The following is a 19,399-nucleotide window of genomic DNA, read 5'->3' on the forward strand; positions in this document are numbered from 1 at the left end:
CCGAAAGGCTGGAAAGGAGCTATTTGCAGAAGTTCATTGCTATTTCATGCCCTTCACTTTTCAAAGTAGGAAGAACATGAAACATACAAAGAATTTGTAAAGCTGTTGAATTTTAGGAACTTAATATGGTGATTTTTTTTTTTTTTTTTTTATATTTCTGGCTCAAATGTAATGACAATTTTCTGAATATTTTTTTTCCACTTTTCTCAAAATTATTCATAGATTCCAGAAAGGTTGTACCTCTTTCTCAGAAACTTTTAATGTTTAATTAAACTTTGCTCAAAAGTAAGGAAGATGGTTAGCAGAACTGCTACCTTGGGCTTATTTAGGGACCTTGAGAGACTCCCTTGGCAGGCAGTCCTGAAGGGCAAAGGAGTCCAGGAAGGCTTTAAGAACTAAATCTTAAAGGTTCAGAAGTAGGCTGCACTCTCAAGTGAAAAGATAAGCTAATGGGGAAGAAGACCAGCCTGACTGAACAATGAACTTTGCATGAAACTCAAGAGAAGAAGAGAGTTTATGGTATTTGGAAGAAGGGACAGGCAACTCAGAGGACTACAAGGATGTTATGAGGTTATTCAGGGAGAAAATTAGGAGGGCCAAAGCCTAGCTAGAACTTAATCTGGCTACTGCCACAAAAGACAATAAACATGTTTCCATACATACATTAATAACAAAAGGAAGTCTAAGGAGAATCCCATCTATAAGAAGGGTGGAAAGAGGATCTGGGGAACTACATGCCTGCCTGTCTGACCTGGTGCCAGGGTCATGGAGCAAGTCATCTTGAGCGCATCACAGAACAAACAGGGGATTAGACCCAGCTAGGATGGGTTTATGAAAGGCAGGTCCTACTTGACCAACCTGATCTCCTTCTGTGAAAGGTGACCTACTTAGCAGATGAGGGAAAGGCTGTGGATACTGTTTACTCACACTTCAGTAAAGCCTTTGACGCTGTTTCCCTCAGCATTCTCCTGGATAAACTGGCTGCTTCTGGCCTGGATTAGTGCACTTATTGCTGGTAGAAAACTGGCAGGAGGGCTGAGCCCAGAGAGTGCTGGTGAATGGAGTTACATCCAGCTGGCAGGCAGTCATGGCTGAACATGAGCCAGCTGTGCCCTGGTGGCCAAGAAGGCCAATGGCACCCTGGCCTGTATCAGCAATAGTGTGGCCAGCAGGACCAGGGCAGTAATCATCCCCCTGTACTCAGCACTGGTGAGGCCACACCTCAAATCCTGTGTTCAGTTCTGGGCCCCTGACTACAAGACAGACTTCGAGGTCTCAGAGGGTGTCCAGAGAAGGACAACAGAGGTGAGGAAGAGTCTGGACCACAAGTCTGATCAGGTGCAGCTGAGGGAGCTGGGGGTGTTTAGCCTGGAAAAAGGGAGGTTCAGAGGGGACCTTAATGCTCTCTACAACTGACTGAAAGGAAGCTGTGGCCAGGTGGGGGTCGGTCTCTTCTCCCAAGTAACAAGCAACAGGACAAAAGAAATTGGCCTTAAGTTGAACCCAGGGAGATTTAGATTGGATATTAGGAAACATTTCTTCACTGATAGAATGGTCAGACATTGAAACAGGCTGCCAAGGGAAATGGTTGAATCACTGTCCCTGGGAATAGTTAAAAGACAGGTAGATGCAACAGTTAGGGACATGGTTTAGTTTAAATCAAGAATAAGGTTAATGTTTGGACTTGGTGACCTTACAGGTCTTTTCTGACCTATGATTCTGTGATTATCAGTTCAAGGAGTTCACCGTAAAATTATCACCAAAATGCAGAATCTAAGTTCTTTTTTAAAATCCATTCAAAACTGTTAAATATCCTTTGAACGTTTTGATTGGAAAAAAGTGAATCTAAAATTTTTCCACTGAAGTAGGATTTTAGTAACATATATTTACCTACTACCCTGGAAATTCCATCTAGTGCCTGCAAATATATATGTATATATAGAGAGAGCTTTTTTTCTCCTTGTTGCTTTTCAGATGTAAGAGCAAGCAGTTTAAAATATATTTCTTTGTTCTAAGTCCCCTAGAACATTTTTTTAGACTTCAGCAATTCCAGTTCAGGAAATATGGGATTAAGACTTTCTGGGGTGCTCCTGTCCCCTAATTTCTGTGCTTCCTTCCCCCTCCAACCCTGTCTACAGCTAATCTATAATAAAGGTTAATTTTGAAAAGCGAGCTCCATAGTATTTACACAATGAAGTCAAACTCTGAATGAAACACACTTGTAAAAACAACAGCAGCCTTTTCCTTGTGCAATATAGGATGTGGTCAATCATTTGGCAATTCAGTTTTGGCACATCATGAACTATTTATTTGTTAAGGCAAGTTCTTGAGATTACAGAAACTCTGGGAGGTTTTTTCCTTTCTTTTCTTCTTTTTTGGTCCTTTTTATTTCCTCCACTGGAAACTATTAAATTTTCAGAGCCTGATGTTTATTTCACGCTGAAATGTGCACTATTGTATCGATAAATATTTAATGGTGCTGGAGTTCAGTAGATATAGCCTCATATGTTTCTTTTAAAAGGTGTTTTATAACCTGGTGAATGCATTGTGGTCAACTGAGCAAGAAAAAAACAAACTCAAACCAAAAACTTTCCACTAAAAGATGACACAGGGTTCAGTTTCAGTTTGAAGAGGGTATGGAGGAAACAAGTAACCGTATATTTTTCTGAGTCTCTCAGTCCTGGCAGTGCTCAGACAATTCCATTTGAGATAAACATCAGGGGCATTACATAGATCATAAAAGCATTTGAGCTGAGAAAGACAAGTGCTAGAAAAGATAAAGTTCTAAAAATGAGCTTTCTCCAACAGACCTCAAAAAAAAAAAAAAAAAAAAAAAAAAGGTAAATCCATTTTGCCCTGAACCACTGCACCTTCCATGAAAGATTTGCTGTGACATGTTCATGCTCACTCTGTAAGACTGGTTTAAATGCTCATGCAAAGTGTTTTCAGATATTTCTGGATGAACATTTGTTGACATTAAATTTTAAATATGATGTTAAATTATTTAAACATATCTGTCAAACTGTTAGTATGCACTTTACTAATGTTGCACTTGAAACTACCTGAAATCACTTTGGCAGGCTAGGACCAAGCTACAGAAGAGCAAAAAACCTTCAGTGACAGGTAATAACAAAAATTACATTATTGATATTCTCTCCTGTTGCATGCCGGGTTGGTTCAGTTAGAAGTTTTAATAACTGTTAGTTAGTTGGTTCTATGTACCCCCATTTTCCCCTCACAATGGTTTGCTCCAGGTTGTCTGCCATAGGAGCATTCCCATGTCAGTCTTGTAGCCACCCCCTGTTCATTCCTGAAGGTTCTGTGACTGTCACCTCATCCTTGTATTCCTATTTGTCCCTGTTCATTCCTGAAGGTTCTGTGACTGTCACCTCATCCTTGTATTCCTATTTGTCCCGGAACCCTGTACCCACCCCTCTCATGTTCCCGTAGGCTGCCGTGGTCCATGTCACTCCCCTGTTGCCTGTCCCCATTGGGTGGGGGGGCTTCCGCCCCTGTCTGCCCACCCCCTATTTAACCCCATGCTTCCCTTGTCTCGTTGCCATCTTGACCACGCGCGTGCTAGGAGACAGACGCCGCTCCAGCCACCGCGGCGGCCACGCGGGAAATAAACATTCTCCAGCCATGCAGGACAAGGTGTGCCTCCCTCGTCCCTTTGTCTCCTCTAAGCGCTTGGCTACTAATCCGGCAAACCCACACGGAGGCTCAGCCCTAGAGCTCTGTACACGCGGCAGCCCCAGTCTCCCGGCCAAAAGGCAGCGCCGCTAGCCGGCCGCCCTAGCTGCCTGAGGCCGGGCTGAGAAGAACGCAAAGCCGCACTCTCCCTTTCATTTGGTTCCTATTCTAAGTATCTACCACTCCACTAACTACCTGAACAGACTTGGAAATTAAATTTTACCTTATCCACTTTTAAGTGGTAACTTAAAATGTCCAAGTAGAATATAATTTCCAGTAAAATCATTGAAGATTTCTTAATTGATTATCTATTTCTAAAGTAATCTGCAAATCATACTCAGGTGTATTTTGATAAATCTGAAGAGCTGTTCATATTTCATAAGAAATCTCATAGATTTGTAAATAAACACCACCTACAGTGAATTAGGGCAAAATGCACAAAAAGCTTTGTGCGTTTAAAGCTTTGTGTAATTTGTAAATTACATCAGAAATCTCTATCAAATACGAAGAATAAGATCAATGAATCAGTACCTTGTATGCAGTGTTCTCTCATTTATCGTTAAGATTCAGCAGCTGTCAAACTTACTCAATAACTTAGTTATAAATTAAATATTTTAAGACTAATTCAGGAATCTTTGAGGATATTACCTCAGCCTCAGTGGAATTGTTCAGCAAAGAATCATATACTGCTGTTGCCCGAAAGATGCTTTGTTTGAATATGTAGAAAGAATAAAAATAGCAAAAGAATAAAATGGCCGAACAACCTCTTATCCTGATGGGAAATGATAGAGCTGAAAATGAAGGCTAGGTAAGAATAATAAAAAAGTTGTTCAAAACCATGGTACCACTATAAAAGGAAAACCAATCTGCTTGATCTGCTTTTGGTGAGTCTTTTGATCTCTTGTCTTCTTTATGTAATGGAGTTTTAAATGTAGGACAACAAAAATTGCCCTAACCCAGGTTTCTACTACCCAATCAGAGACCACATTTGTGTATCAATAAGTATGAATCACAAATATGAAGAAAAAGCACATATTTACAGTTAGGACCAGTGTTCTCTCAATAACAAATACATATCAAGAATACTGTCATACATCAGGAAAATCTCAATCACATGCATGTATTGAGTCTGGCATATCTGAGTTCCCATGTCCTTAGACATTTTGGTTAAGCACTTTATATAATTTGGGTGTTGAAAGTTGTAGATTGTTTTGAACTGCTTTGAGCTGAATGAGTAACAGAGCTTAGGGCATTAAACTCTTTCTGGATATTAGAAATATGGTCCAGAAAATGACCTCTTAATAAAAGAATTGGTTTCTCTAAGTCTATGTTCATACTTTCCTCAAATCCTCTATTCATCATTATAGACAAAAGTCTGTATTTTTCTCCCAGCATTACTGAAGTGCAAGCTTAAATTTCTAAGCCAAGTGATGTGGAGTAATTTGCAGTGATCAATAGTGTCTTGTGGGGAAAAAAAAGAAAAAAAAAAAGAAAGGTACTAAAACTGACACATACTTGTACTTCTTATTTTACCTGTAATTCTGTAATTTCAGGTCTTCCTTGACATATTAATTCAGTTTTATTGTAGAAATCCGCTTTATCTTGGTATCATGAGGAAACAGTAATTGGTTCCTGAATCTTTAAGTCATAATACAAATGATCTTCCTAAAAAAATACTTGCATATTGCTTTGTCTCTCTTCTACTTTATTTTGAAGAATTGAATCAGGGTCCACTGTGATTGTACAAAACTATATGGAAGAAGCCCAAACATGGTTGTTAAACACCAGTCAACATCTGTATGTGTTGTATACAAATGAAGCTAAAAAAATGAGTTTCCCATTACTCTTTGTAGACTGAAATTATTGAGTTAAAAATTGCTGTATGTTTCACTGATATGAGAAGAAATTATTTCCAATATTCATATATGAAAAGTACACCTTCAAGAAGGCTGAGAACTGGGGCCCATGAAAAAAGGCCATTTTGTTCCCAGAATGAGTTGTTTTAGCAGAAAAATTATAGCATTTCATTTTCCATTCAAAACAATGTCTTTAAGTCATTTGACACAAAGAAGACTTTGCCTGGATGTAATGGAGTTTTACCTTCTTTAATTTGCAATGTTTGCAATTGAAAATCAGACAAAATGATTTTGAGTTCTTTGGTTCCCACTGACTACACTGAGGGAATTATGTTATATCTCACAGGAAGCCATCAGAGCCAGTACCTCACACGACTGAACTCTATGACTTTATGGCTTTCACAGAGAGATTTATCCAGTTTTTCTGGCTTTGGTTTTAGCTGAAAGCAAACGCTGCTATCTTCAGTGTATTCTAAACAGAAATAAAATGAGAAATACTGTAAATCATTCAAGGAAACTTTTACCCACAGGATTGCTAGAAACTTTAAACCAGAAGCTTGGGTTTGTTTTTGTAAGCATTTGCACAGAGTCTCTGAACATTTGAAGATTAACCTGTTGCAATGAAGGTTGTATGTGAGTTTTTACATGATAGTAAAATGTCTGCCTCGCAGAGCACATTAGGTACCTATAACTTTCTTTTGAGAATGATACCCAGTAGGGCAAATGTTAAAAGAATAAAATTTTGAAGCTCTGCAAGCAGAAGACTAGTTCCAGTTCTGTGTGCATTCAAAGTTATTTCTGATGTCTATATTAATTTTCTTGTTTGACTGTACCAAAGTATTTGTTATTGTCATTAAATTTAGCCATGTTTTTTCATTAGTACGTGCTTTAGAATGTAGCTGGTAAGCAACGAGGTAGGAAGAACATCTACAGTGGTGGTGGCAGGATATTTCTGCATGTTCTGGAAGCCTTGAAAACATGTAAATTCAGTATTTCAAGTGAAGACTGTGACTTGGACTTTTCCAATGCAATAGAAGCATGGAGTGCTTCTATTAAAAATAGAAAATAGAAATGTGGATCTGGAAATTATATGAAGAAAACAACAGTGACGAGACTTCAACATATGTCTGCAGTATATACTTGGACACAGAGAAGAACTCAGCAAAATGTATGAGCATTCTATTTCACTCATATCTGACGGAAAATGTGACTATAGCAATCCCAGAGTGGTGAGAGATTGTTTTTTTCATTCTGATGAGTAGGCCACATCAGTGTCTCTATTCTCTAATTACATGACACTTAGGTTCATACATTTGTATTTTTACTCTCAACTGGATTTCTACAAACCCTTTTCTCAAGCTAGATCTCTTCTCCAGCTCTCTCACAATCATTGAAAGTACAACATACAGCTGCTGCATTTTTCAGTCTCCCTCTTGGCCTGGTGAATAAATCATTAATTCTTGATGTTGAATTCTTCTCTCCCATGTCATAGTTGCTTTGCTAAACTTGAGTTTGAACTTGAACGGATTTTGCCCTTGGATGCATCTTGATCTAATTACCCTTGCTTTCTTTTGTTCCTATTTTTTAGCTGTCATTTTCATAAACCAAAAGTTTATGTTGAGAGATACATAAATATTATAGAAAATAATATACATTACCAGATTATATTATTACCAGAACTATTTCTGAGATATCCAGAATTTTAGTGGATGGGGTAAGGTTCTGCCAAACTATTTTGTCTTTAGCCAAAATTGATTTGAAATCAAATGAGACACAAAGGGCTGAGAAGACCTCATTTAAGTCATATCATGGTACAATAAAAGCAGGATTTCTTCAGTGTTTGCTGTTTCAACCTAATCAGATACTGTATAGGAAAAAGGAAGGCAAAATACCAGGAGGGCGGGGAGAAAGAAACAACTGGAAGGAATAAGCATTTCCAAAGCCATATGAGTAATCTGGGCAAAGTCTTGTTTTAGTTACAATTTAAAGAAATCTCTCACTTTTAATAGACACCACCAGTTAGTCCTGGACTTTAGCAATGGAGGAGATTTCTTCAGTTTTTTGGTAACAGTAAATTTAAAGGAAGAGAAAATATTGAAAAAGATCAGAAATAAACCAAAAGTTGTTTTGCAAACTCTTACACAGAAAGACACATTAAATTAGAAACTTTTATGTCTCAATTTGAAACTGTTTTGAATCTCTTTTCTTTCATTTAATTTAGAATCAGAGTTATCTTTTTTTGGCTTGGTTTGGTTTGGTTTGGTTTGGTTGTTTTGCTATTGAGAATTTGGCTTATGTCAGTCATACCAATATGGTCCTAGACTTTGATCCACCAGCTGACATAATGCAAATTAGCAGCCATATGTGCTGGCTATCAATACAGTGATAAATAATTTCCAGTCAAATGAGGTTTTAAAAAACAGTTTGTGTCAAAAAATTTGGTAAAATAAATTGCATAAGCTGCTTCATCTGCACAGGAATGAACCATCTTAGATATCCTGATTATTTCCAAAGAATTTGTCTTTTATATTACCTAGTTCTATTGATTCTTTGGTATAAGAACATAAATGTTTGTAAAAATGTACTTAGAGGTCAGCAGCAGCTTATTTCTTCTCAGTGTTAGATATAATTGGTCACTGCATGTGTGTGAAATTGTCTAGAATTTCTAGCATATGGCAGATCTTACATTACTGTGATAATAATGATGATGATCCCCAGCATCTGGAATCCCAAGCCTCTCCCTGTGCTCTGGAGATATGCCCCTGGAAAGCAAAGGTTTTCAGATCTCATGCTGCATAACTGCATGACAGATGCTGCCATTATTATATTGCTTGGCTTTATTTGAGCGGAATGGGGAGAGGGCAGGGGAAGGGTTAAAACAAATGAAACATGGGCCTGTTCCTTCAGATAGCTGCATAAATCTCAAATACGCCATGGAACTGCCTGTGTCTTCTTGATCTTATTAGAAAGAATGTGTGTGGGCAGGAAGAGATGAGACTGGGATTTCTTACAACAGTGCTCTCTGGAGGATCACAAATCTGGCCATTTAAAACTGATTTATTTGGGTTTATTGCACTAGTATTCTACAGTTCCAATTTGTCTTTGCTCCTTTCATATTATTCTTGACCCCTTGATGAAACACCCACGTAAGTCCAGATAGTTTCTTTAAGAATTCAAGTAAACCTTCCTTATTCATTTAACAATTCTGTTGTTCTTTTCTTTTTTACCTTTTTTTTTCAATGTTTATTTTCCTAGAACTTTTTCTCATACTCTTTCCCTTTCAGCTATTGATTTATAATATCTCCAGAGACATCAATAATTATGGAAGAAATTACACTGTCACTTTGAAGAGGAGTATTTTACATTTTGTTTTGGGTCTCAAAGTACTTTTCTATCAAATGGTCTAAGCATTATAGTTTCCCTATTCATCCAGGAAATATTACTATCTTCATTTTACAGATAAAGCAGAGACAGAAAGTGACCTATCTCGGGTAACACTACAAGCCAGAGAAAACATTTTGAATATTAGCAAAAAATCCAGACAGTTGGTCTCAGAAGCTAGCCAGGAGACCATATTATTTTAATTTAAATTTCCACATTGCTGTGGCAAAACGTTGTAGCAGAAGCAGTCATTTATTATTTTACTTATGAGAGAAAATAAAAGGGAAGGGAAGGGAAGGGAAGGGAAGGGAAGGGAAGGGAAGGGAAGGGAAGGGAAGGGAAGGGAAGGGAAGGGAAGGGAAGGGAAGGGAAGGGAAGGGAAGGGAAGGGAAGGGAAGGGAAGGGAAGGGAAGGGAAGGGAAACAGTAATCAAATAAAGCAGTAAAAAAACTCGCTATTTATTTTGAAGCCAAAAGAGGGATTGGGAGCAAATACTGAGGCTATTTAATTCTTACTGTGAATTCTTTCATTTATGATTTCTCATTGTTGGCAAGGAAGGTAGTGCTTTATCATTCTCCAAGGCAGGCATATAAATTGCACCTCTGAATTACTGGTACATGTGCAAAGGCCATCTTTGCAGGTGTAGATTTACCAACAGTGGGGTTTAGCCCTAGCCTCTCTTTAGAATCAGCAGCTACAGCATTGCTGCCATGCTGTCACAGATGGTGGCAGCTCAGCCATCTTGTTTCCTCTCTCCACCCCTTGTTTGTGTGAATGGTGAACCAACCAGGTACGTCAACATTAAGAGACACAGGCAAATTGACTGAATTATGCAGTGTTTATGATTTGTCCTCTGTGTTAAGTAACTTTCTTAGAACTTGCTGTCCTAGTTAGACATAAAAGTTTTCCTATGTAGACCTTCAGCAGGACCACAATTCTGCTAAAGGTGACAAAGAGAGATGGAAAAAAAATGTGGTGTTGAGAAACAAGCCTAAGAGCTAGAAAGAAAAAAAATGATACAACTCTGTGAAGGAAGAGGCCAATCCAGGAAGAAAACAGATATGAAGTATTATAAATATGTTAAGCCCTCCACTTTCCTGGTCAGAAGAAGACATTGCCTTGTCCTTTGATGTTAAAAGTTAATGATGTTTGCATTTGATTTATAGCCAAAACTCTCTATTTGTTTCAGGTAGGCATCAGTTGCCAAAGGATTCCCACTCTATATATTTTACTTCTGGCTCCAAAATGCATTTTAATAGTCCATAAATTAGGCTTATGAAAGGTCTTCAAGCTTCAAATTCACTGGGGGTGATGGGAAGGGGAGAAATTTTCAGCTGGATCACAAAATTTATTGCCACTATGATTCAAAATGCTGCTGCCACTTACAAGGGGTAAAAAATGGGAAAAGCTTTACTTTTCCCTTCTATTGTAGTAGCACAGCTGGATTTTGTAAAGAATCAACAGTCTTTAAAAATACAAGTTTGAAAGAATTACCAGATTCTGAGAGCAAGACTTGAGAGTCTTGCTATACTTTCTACTCTCCCTTAAGATAACAAAATTATTTGTTAAGTATTCAAAATCTGATCATTCATTTAAAAAAATAAAATTAGTTTTTTCTCTCTCTGTCTTTTTCTTTTCTTGTGTCTTTGGGTTTGGTTTTTTTTAATATAATCAGCTTTTTATTTTATTCCTTTTAAAATGACTTTTTGCAAGCTTTAGTTCACAACAATGTTGGCTTGGAAATAGGCCACTTTGAAAACAAAGGGTTTGACTACCATTAAATCAAGCTGAGAATTTTACAAAAAAAAGCATGTGTCCACATGTAAATAAGGTGACAAACATTACACAGGAAATCTGAGATAGTTTGGGCATAAGCCCTCAACCTATTAACTAAGAAAAAACACTGGTGCAACTTGGCTCATTTTGAGCTTTAGTTGCACAGACTTTATGCACATCTAGGCTACAAATATCAAGCCCATAATTGTGTTAGATCAACATAGCATGTCATGTTGTCGTTTCTAATGCTTAGATTACAAAATTTTACGAATAATTTTCTATTTTTTCTTTGTATACCAGAGGATCCCACTGCATTTTAGGTGCAGCACCACTTGTCCCACTGATGCATGACAATTCCCCCATCAGGAGCTGGACTGTTGAGCCAGACCCACGGGAACAGGCAGCATTTAATCTCATTGCCATCTAGTGGCAGGCACACTGAGTTCTCTGACTCCAACTTCCAAGGTCTATTTTTGTAGTTGCCATCTGACTCCTGTGAAACCTATCATTGCTCTTTGCTAACAGAGGAAAACAACCCAGGTAATTAGGCTCAGTTAGAAATGTGGTCTGACTCATTCCAGCTGACTTCCTTTACTAAATTACCGTTTGACTACATTTCTGTAGAGTATATAATGTTGGTTCCAGTGGTTCCTGAAACCATTTCAAATACAGTCTATGAAACAGATAAAAAATAATGCAGGACACAGGCACCAGTGGTAAAAACAAAGCTTTGGGATTCAGTGACTTTGGTTCTCATCCTGCCAAGATAAATAGTATGATCTTGGTAAATCATACAAATATTTTGATTCTAGCTATTCCTTTCGGAAATTGGGCTCAGTTTACTTATTAGTTTAGGACGCATTTCAGAGGTTTAATTAAAGAATGCCATGCCAAGCACTTTTAAAAACTGAAAATTAAAGAAGCTAGGGAAATATGGAGTATTGCTGTCTATAGCATTATTTGTTTGCTGCCGTGAAGCATTTCCCAATTTATTGATGGACTGTAATTGCACACCTCCTTCAGATATTACCCAGAATAAATCTTTCCAACATAACAGAAAGCTACACAAAGAATTTGTGTTTTCTGGTCAGGGAACTTCTTCCATTGCGACAAAGTCAGGACATTAATTTCTTATTCTCTCAGATCCTGAGGGCAGTTTATGCTGTTAGCTCATTTTGGTTCTCTGTCAGAGACCTATCTTCTCATGACTGTCAAACATTCGGAGATTTTTTAAATTTATTTTTCTTAGGCCAAAGGAGTTCCAAATGGCATAGGTTTATACCTTCTTATAAACAATTCTTTACTTACTTGCTTTTGGAATAGTGAGATCACCTGCAGCAGCAGCAGTGTTCGGTGTCATTAGTCTAAACCTCACCTTTGTGACAGGATGTCAGGTTTGTTCATGTCATAAGAACTGGAGTACTTTTGTTGACTCATGGATTCTTGTTGGAATACATTCCAGCTCATGACTCAATCAATGGCAGAGAGAGGAGATTGCCTCACAAGCAGAAGAGAAAAGGATTAACATCTCTCTCTAAGAAGTAGGAATATAATCATCACAGCATTGCTAAGCAAAAGAAGGACTTAGGAGAGACACTCAATTCCTAAAAAAATTACATGAGAAGCCAGAGATTTTGGCATTGTATTACATGTTGGAAGAGTTGGGAATGAGAAGACTACTCACACCATAAGTACCCCTGCATTAACCACACCCCTCAAACACATCTGAAGTTTGAAAAAACTGCTAGGTAAGGTTTAAGGGGTAAAGCAGGCTCAGGAAAATTTGAAACAAAACTTACATCAGCCATAAAGAAAACCCCATAGAAACAACTGTGAGTTCTGACAGTTTGTGATTATTCTTACACTGTTTCATCACATTTAGCCAGTCATTTTGTGCATTTAAGAGACATTGACTCTATAACATGGTGTTGACCATTCTTCCAACCCTGTATATCATGAAGTGAAATAGATGGATTTCTTAAAGTTGACCCAATGATGATGACAGTGTTGCTTTATGCCATGCTGAGATTTTCTAAAGCTATGATCCTTTTTTACTTGCTACATACATTAAATTGTATCTAGGAAATAAGAAGAATCCCTATAATATAAGTGGATGACACTTGGACTTGGGATTATGGTAGAATCCAAAAGTCCAAATCAGATATCTATAATTTTAATTTGGTGTTTCAGTGGGTAGAATTTTGATGCCTCAAAATGGAAGTGCAGATAGCCTACTAAGATCATACAATCTAATAGCAAGCAAAATGAATACAGAAGGGTGTTGATAACAGTATTTGCCAGAGCCTGGGTAGAATTTCATGATGAAAGAGCTCTGTAAAGACCTGAGAATCTACAAACATTTTCTAGAGAACAGATATTTGCACACCTACACCTACATTTTGTCGCACAGGTGGCAAAATCAGGTTGCCTTTTTTCCTTTCCCCTTATCATTCCATATTTCTAAACTAACACAGTCTAAAAGGTGAAAGAAGATTGCAGAGAAGCTTTCCTCCAAGCTAGCATTATGTGTATTTTCCTGAAAGGCAAGTCTCATTTCCTCAAGTTAACAAGACCAATGGATATTCCACCCAAGAGAACTGCAAGATACAGGCTTGAGAACTACCACCAGATTTAAGTAGGTGGACCCATATCCGTGTATAGCGTTACCCTTCTCAATCAACAGTTTAGAAGATGCTTCTGCCCCAAAGAACTGGGTAGGGTTTTCTATAGCATAGCTGTTTTGACATCAGTAATCTCTAAAGTAATAATTCTAAAGCAGTTTCGTCTAAAGGGAAAGCATTTCCTTATGCTGGCTCTTTCAGTTCTTGAGAGATGGAAAATTACTCAGTTCTGTGTTTCAGTAAGCTATTACATTAATTTGTGGCTTTTCCATTCTCTGAGGTGTCTTCCTAAACCACTACCCACCAAGCCTTTGTAACTGCAAGCACAAATGAGCTGCAGGTGCTTAGATATTGTGATTACTCTGACTTACTCAGGATCGACCAGGAGCCCATAAATTTAAGCCCAGCTACTATCTCCTCCCGTGCTCCTGATTTATTTTTAAAGCTATTTTTGCATTCTCACACACATGCAAAAAAATAAATAATTTTCTCATGGTGTAAGTCAGAGTAGTACTCTTAAATGATGGTAAGTAGAATAGGAATCAACATTTCTTATGAATAGGAAATTTAGAAGCTGTTTAGAATTAATCTCAGAAAATTAGTAAATGCTTAGAGCTTTGGGCTACGTGAAGTAGAAAAGCTATTAGGATTCTCTTGGTTTTGCTAGAAAGGCATTTGTGTAAAAAATATACATAATCTTCCCAAGGTAAAAGGACTCATTCAATCCTCAAGGGCAAGATTTAAAGCCAGCATTTGTCTCTGTGATTGCCCACTGGCTCTGTTCCTACTGGCAGCACAGCCTCACTTGAGCAGTGTTGCCAATGTGACTATTCAGTATTGTTTGATTTGAGTCACATTGATTTCTGGCTGGAGTTTTTAGGTGCAAATTCAGAATTCCTGGAAGGCTTGGAGGCCAGCAGCAATAGCAAGCATCACCTGATATGTTATGATGCCAGCTCCAAATTTCCACCACAAGCAGTTAGTTTCTAAGGCTGATAATGAGTATAACGAGCAATTGGTGGAAAGTATTTCTTTTCTAGCACAATAGCAAATCAAATTTATTTTTAAATGAACTGACATTATCTCAAAACACAATCAGAAATTAGACATTTTAAATGTCTAGAGATTCTGTTTTGTTTATCCTTTCTGTGGGCTGGCTGAGACTAAAGCAATCCTGAGCTTCCCATTCCATTGCAGATTCTTTTCCTTGGATTTTCTGATCATAGCTTCCCATTGCTCTCAGATATGTCATAACCTTGAGGAATTATGGTCATTTAATCAGCATTGAGCATTTTCATGTTCAGCCTTCAAGTAATGATGCCTAAACTCCTATTTACAAGTGACAGCTAAATTCACTTACTCTATTGCTTTCTGTATAGTGGTACTTTATAAATGAGCTAGTTCACCTTTCTCAACAAAGCAGAGTTTATCAGTCCAATGACCTTCTAGATGCACTTTTTAGTTTTGTTTGGTTTTGGTTTTTTGTATATTAATTTATAACAAATGATTTATTATCAGTATAAACCTGGAGATCCCGAGAGAATAAAAAAGGAGTCAACTGGGAGCTGAGATACAGTTTGCAGAAAATAGTTGCCACTAAAATGCTTGAAGAAGACAATCTGTGATCAGCCTGCAGATATTCTGTATTCTTCAAAACTTCAGCTATCTGGCCAGCAGCAGAATAAGACATTTCCAAAGAAAGCTAAAATGCATGTTTCAATTCCTCTGTGCTATGTTCCCTGGTGACTTCTCTCCAAACTTCTTCATGGCTTTTTAAAATTCATTTCCAAAATAGGCTTGAAAAGTTCTCCTAATATGAAATAATTGGGAGCATCTACAATGCTCTTGAAAACAAGTGTTTCAGATAGGGCTGGAGGTCTAAGCACCTCACACATAGGTAAACTGCTCACTGCACTGAGATCTATGTGGGAGATACACAAGGGGTTTTTTTCAGATGCTGTTGTGCTTACAGATTATTCCAGACCAGCCTTCACACCATGTTATATAACCATGACCATCTCCACCTACTTCTTCTCTTTGGAAATATTATATGATCAACAGAAGTTTTGTTATTACTAGATCCGGAGACAACTGAGCTTTAAATGCCACTTGGTTTTGGTCTACCTATATGGCGGGATATTTATAAATCTGATTCTCATGAGTATCCTTTGTTTTATAAACATTGCATAATCCCAAAGTTCTCATAAAGATATATCTAGGCAGTGTTTAAGTGTGTGGGGCAAGAGGAAAAGAAGGGTACTCATTTCCAGGAACTATGCTTCCAAATTCATTCTCGGGTGTTATCTCATATAGAAAAATCATGAAACTAGTTGTTAAATTAAGGCCCAAAATAGGGTGAAAATAAATAAGATGGTGACTGAGTTTGCAGAGCATAGAATTTTAATCAATGAGTTTTAGGAGAAATGTCATATTTAACAAATGAAAGTTAAAAAGAAATCTAGTGGAGCATAGCATGAACTTCACCTTGAAGCGTTCAGAGGAAACAGTTTGTGCAAGGAAACATTTAATTATAAACTCCACATATATAAAAGAAATCTAAAGCTGTACTTCAAGTGGGATTTCGAGTGGGGTAAAGCATGTCTTGTTTTTTGCTTTATGCTTTTTACCTCTCTGGGGAAAACAAAAAAGTAATTCTGAGAATACATAAAAAGCAAATCAGACTAGTAGCTATTCGGAAAAGGTAGGTTTTTCATTTTGTTTTGATTTATTCCAGTCCCAGAGATTTATTTTATGTTATGTCTGAAACAGAATCATTTAGGGAAAAAAAATAGAGAGCACTTTTGCATCAGTTCTGCCATCAGTACTTGGGAAAGGGAGATTTCCATGTATATCTCCTTATTGGCATTAATGGTAGTTTTGTGTGTAAATATTAACATCAAAAAGGAAGAATAGAACTCTTTGTGCATCATAAAACTTTCCATGGGAATTATATAAGGAATATGCATGTATGCACTGACAATAAATTGACAACAATTTAAATTATTTTACCAATACAGAGCTAGATTGTTTTACAAAGGTACAGGTAATACTGAAAAGAAAAGGAAAAAAAGAATGTGTTTATAATTATGATACTTTTCTGGACTTCAGGCAAGTTGAGATCAGTCCACTTTGTCATGAAAGCGACAAGTCTCATTTCATGCAATCTCTTGGTGCCTCAGTCACATACCAATAGATATAATAAACTTTCCTTTCACTCTCGCTTTATCTTTCTTGACATTTGATATTTTCATCTCTTTCGGATTTGGATATGTTTTAACACTTGCAAAAGCCAATACATTTGCAGTCAAATGTAAAGTAATCTAAATTAGGTATAATGCATCTGTGAAATTTGGGAATTTCATGTTGTCAAAAGAACATTGAGACTATTTCTGTGCAGAAAGATTTTTTCTTTTATGTCTGTGTTTTGGAATTTAGTTTTCCTAGATTTTCTACCATAATTATTAATTTACATTTGCAGCATTTGTCTCACATATTTGTATCAGTGGATCATCATGTCTTTCATATGGTCTTCAGAAATTATTCTCAAAATATTATATTGGGCAGAATATTTTACCAGATGACCCACTTATCTCAAACACAAGGATCTGTCTTTAAGTCTGATCTCTGATCCAGGAAAAAAAGCAAACCTGAGTTGTATATTCTGTAGGTACAGTGAGAGTCATGGTCCAACACAATTCTATACAACAAAGACTGACAGTAAAAACCAGAGAAGAGACTGTTGCTATAGCCAATGTTTGTTTCATATCACTCAATTCAACAGGAAACAAGCAGAGAGTACGTGTATAAAATTATGCACAGAGACCTTGACATAGCATATGGAAAAACAATAAGGAAACCCAAGTGCTTGTCATGCCACTCTTGGAAGCTTTCAAAACATCTGTATTTATGTTTTGTAGGAGAGGTGATAAATTTAAACTGTTGATTTTTTTTTTTTTTTTTTTAAGAACTACACCAGAAAAAAAATGTTCTACCACATTCTCAGTTTACAGAATTAGGTACTGGCCTGATGGAACTCAACAGAGAATGGTGGCTAGCAGAAAAATTGTCTTAATGATTCAAGTGCAGCAGCAACATTAAATGAGTGAAAAAATAGTGGTCTATTAATAATTCTAGAGATCTTTATTTCTTGAAAATAATTAATAATATAAAAGGGAGATTGACTCTTTTTTGAAGTTCTATAGTTGACTTAATTCCCATTATGGTGTAATTTATAAACCTTAGGTAAAATAAACAATTATGTTATAATGAGATTATATTGACTATGTTATAATGAGATTATATTGACTGTATATGAACAAATTACATTATTACCTTACATAGCATACCTTGAAATGTGTTATATCCATGTGAACGGGCTGATATCAACAATGCTAGTAACAAAAATCTGAAGTGTAAAGGATTTTCTTGAACTCCTGAATTCCAAGAGACTTTATGTGTATTTGATCAGAGAATGTACCTGCAAAGATAGCATCAGCTTTAGCAAAAAGAGACTTTAAGTTGACTGCTATAACAATTATGTAACTATAGCTATGTTTCTATATTGCTCTGACAGACAGAGAATGACATGAAAACCTTATCCATTCACAAGAACACCAATGGTTTTGCCCAGATTACCACTTCTGTGTCAATTTTAGTCCCAGTTCTGCCTGTCCAGGGGTCAGGGTCAATGGTGCTAGTTTGAAGTAATATAAATTTTGCATAAGATATTGTTAGCACCAGTGCTTGTGACCCAGATCAACGTGTGGTGACCCAGAGGGATTTGAGGTCTTCTATAAATATCATATATTGAAAGAGTAAGCATACAAAACTCCTGACTCCAAAAGACTGTAAAAAAAACCCCTCATGCTTTTGTTCCAAATAATACCTTGTAGGTTCTTCTCAGTACAGTAGACATAGAGAAATCAAATTGCTTTAAGCTTTTTTTCTGCATTTGGATATGTTAAGTTTACATAAAGAAACATTTTATATACATTTGAGTAACTCCAGAATTTAGTTAAAAATCTGTCATGATTCTCAAAATGAAACCATGAGTTACTCCACCAACATTATCTGCCTTGTTAGCATTTTCATGCACTAGTACTTATTCCAAGAATTGCTTTTTTGGGGGGAAAACAAGGTCATACCAGGGAAAAAAAAAAACCCAAACCAACCAACAGATAAAACAGATCACAACAGTTACTTGTTCATGTAAATTTTTTCTTAATTTTCTAAGGTTTTATCTTTGCCATCCATGTGGTTTTCCTTAACCTTTCCCACTATCTTTAACAGTAACTTCCACTATTATTTGTAATCTCTTCAGGCTTTAATAAACTTTCCATGGCCCTGAAATCATTAGTTTGTTGATTTCAGTTTTGTGTTAAAAGAAACTTTTGCCTAAGTGCTGACTATTCTCTTGAAATGAAATATCTTACAAGACAGTTCATTGAGGGAACTGACAAAGTGAAGAGTTTGGTGAGATTAAATTGTTTCTTTGGGGAGTCTAATTGATTAACTTCTCACCTTCATAATATTTAATAGCTTAAAGAGTTGGTATATGCAGTGCCATTTTAATTATTTTAGTGGCTTGTTTCACACAAATCCTTTTCCTTAGTGTTTTTTGTTCCAATTACAAGATTCTGGAATTCAATTCTGATTTCATGTAGTAACTAACCCTTTCTGGAAGCAGCTAGAATTGTCATTAGGCACAACTTAAGCTAATAGGATTTTAAATGCATAATTTCAGTTTTAGCAGATTAACTTTTGTATGGCTTTCAAGAAAGCAAGACACACTTATGGATTTGGTCCATATTGATTCATCCCTTACATTAATCCTGGTTTTAATCCATATAGTGCTAAGAAATGTCAGATTGTTCCAAAGCATCTCTTCAAATATCGTTGTCATTCTGAAACATTTATTGAAAATTCTTGAGATTCAAATCTGCATGAACTTGATAGTTTCAAAAAAATACTACAGAAGAATTTTTTTAGACCTAAATAGATAAAATTTTAGTATCCTCCAACATAAACCTGAATATCTTTCTAACATTTTGCAAAATTATTTTTTGACTGCAG

Source organism: Vidua macroura, chromosome 6 (assembly GCF_024509145.1).
Source record: "Vidua macroura isolate BioBank_ID:100142 chromosome 6, ASM2450914v1, whole genome shotgun sequence".
NCBI classification, from domain to species: Eukaryota; Metazoa; Chordata; class Aves; order Passeriformes; family Viduidae; genus Vidua; species Vidua macroura.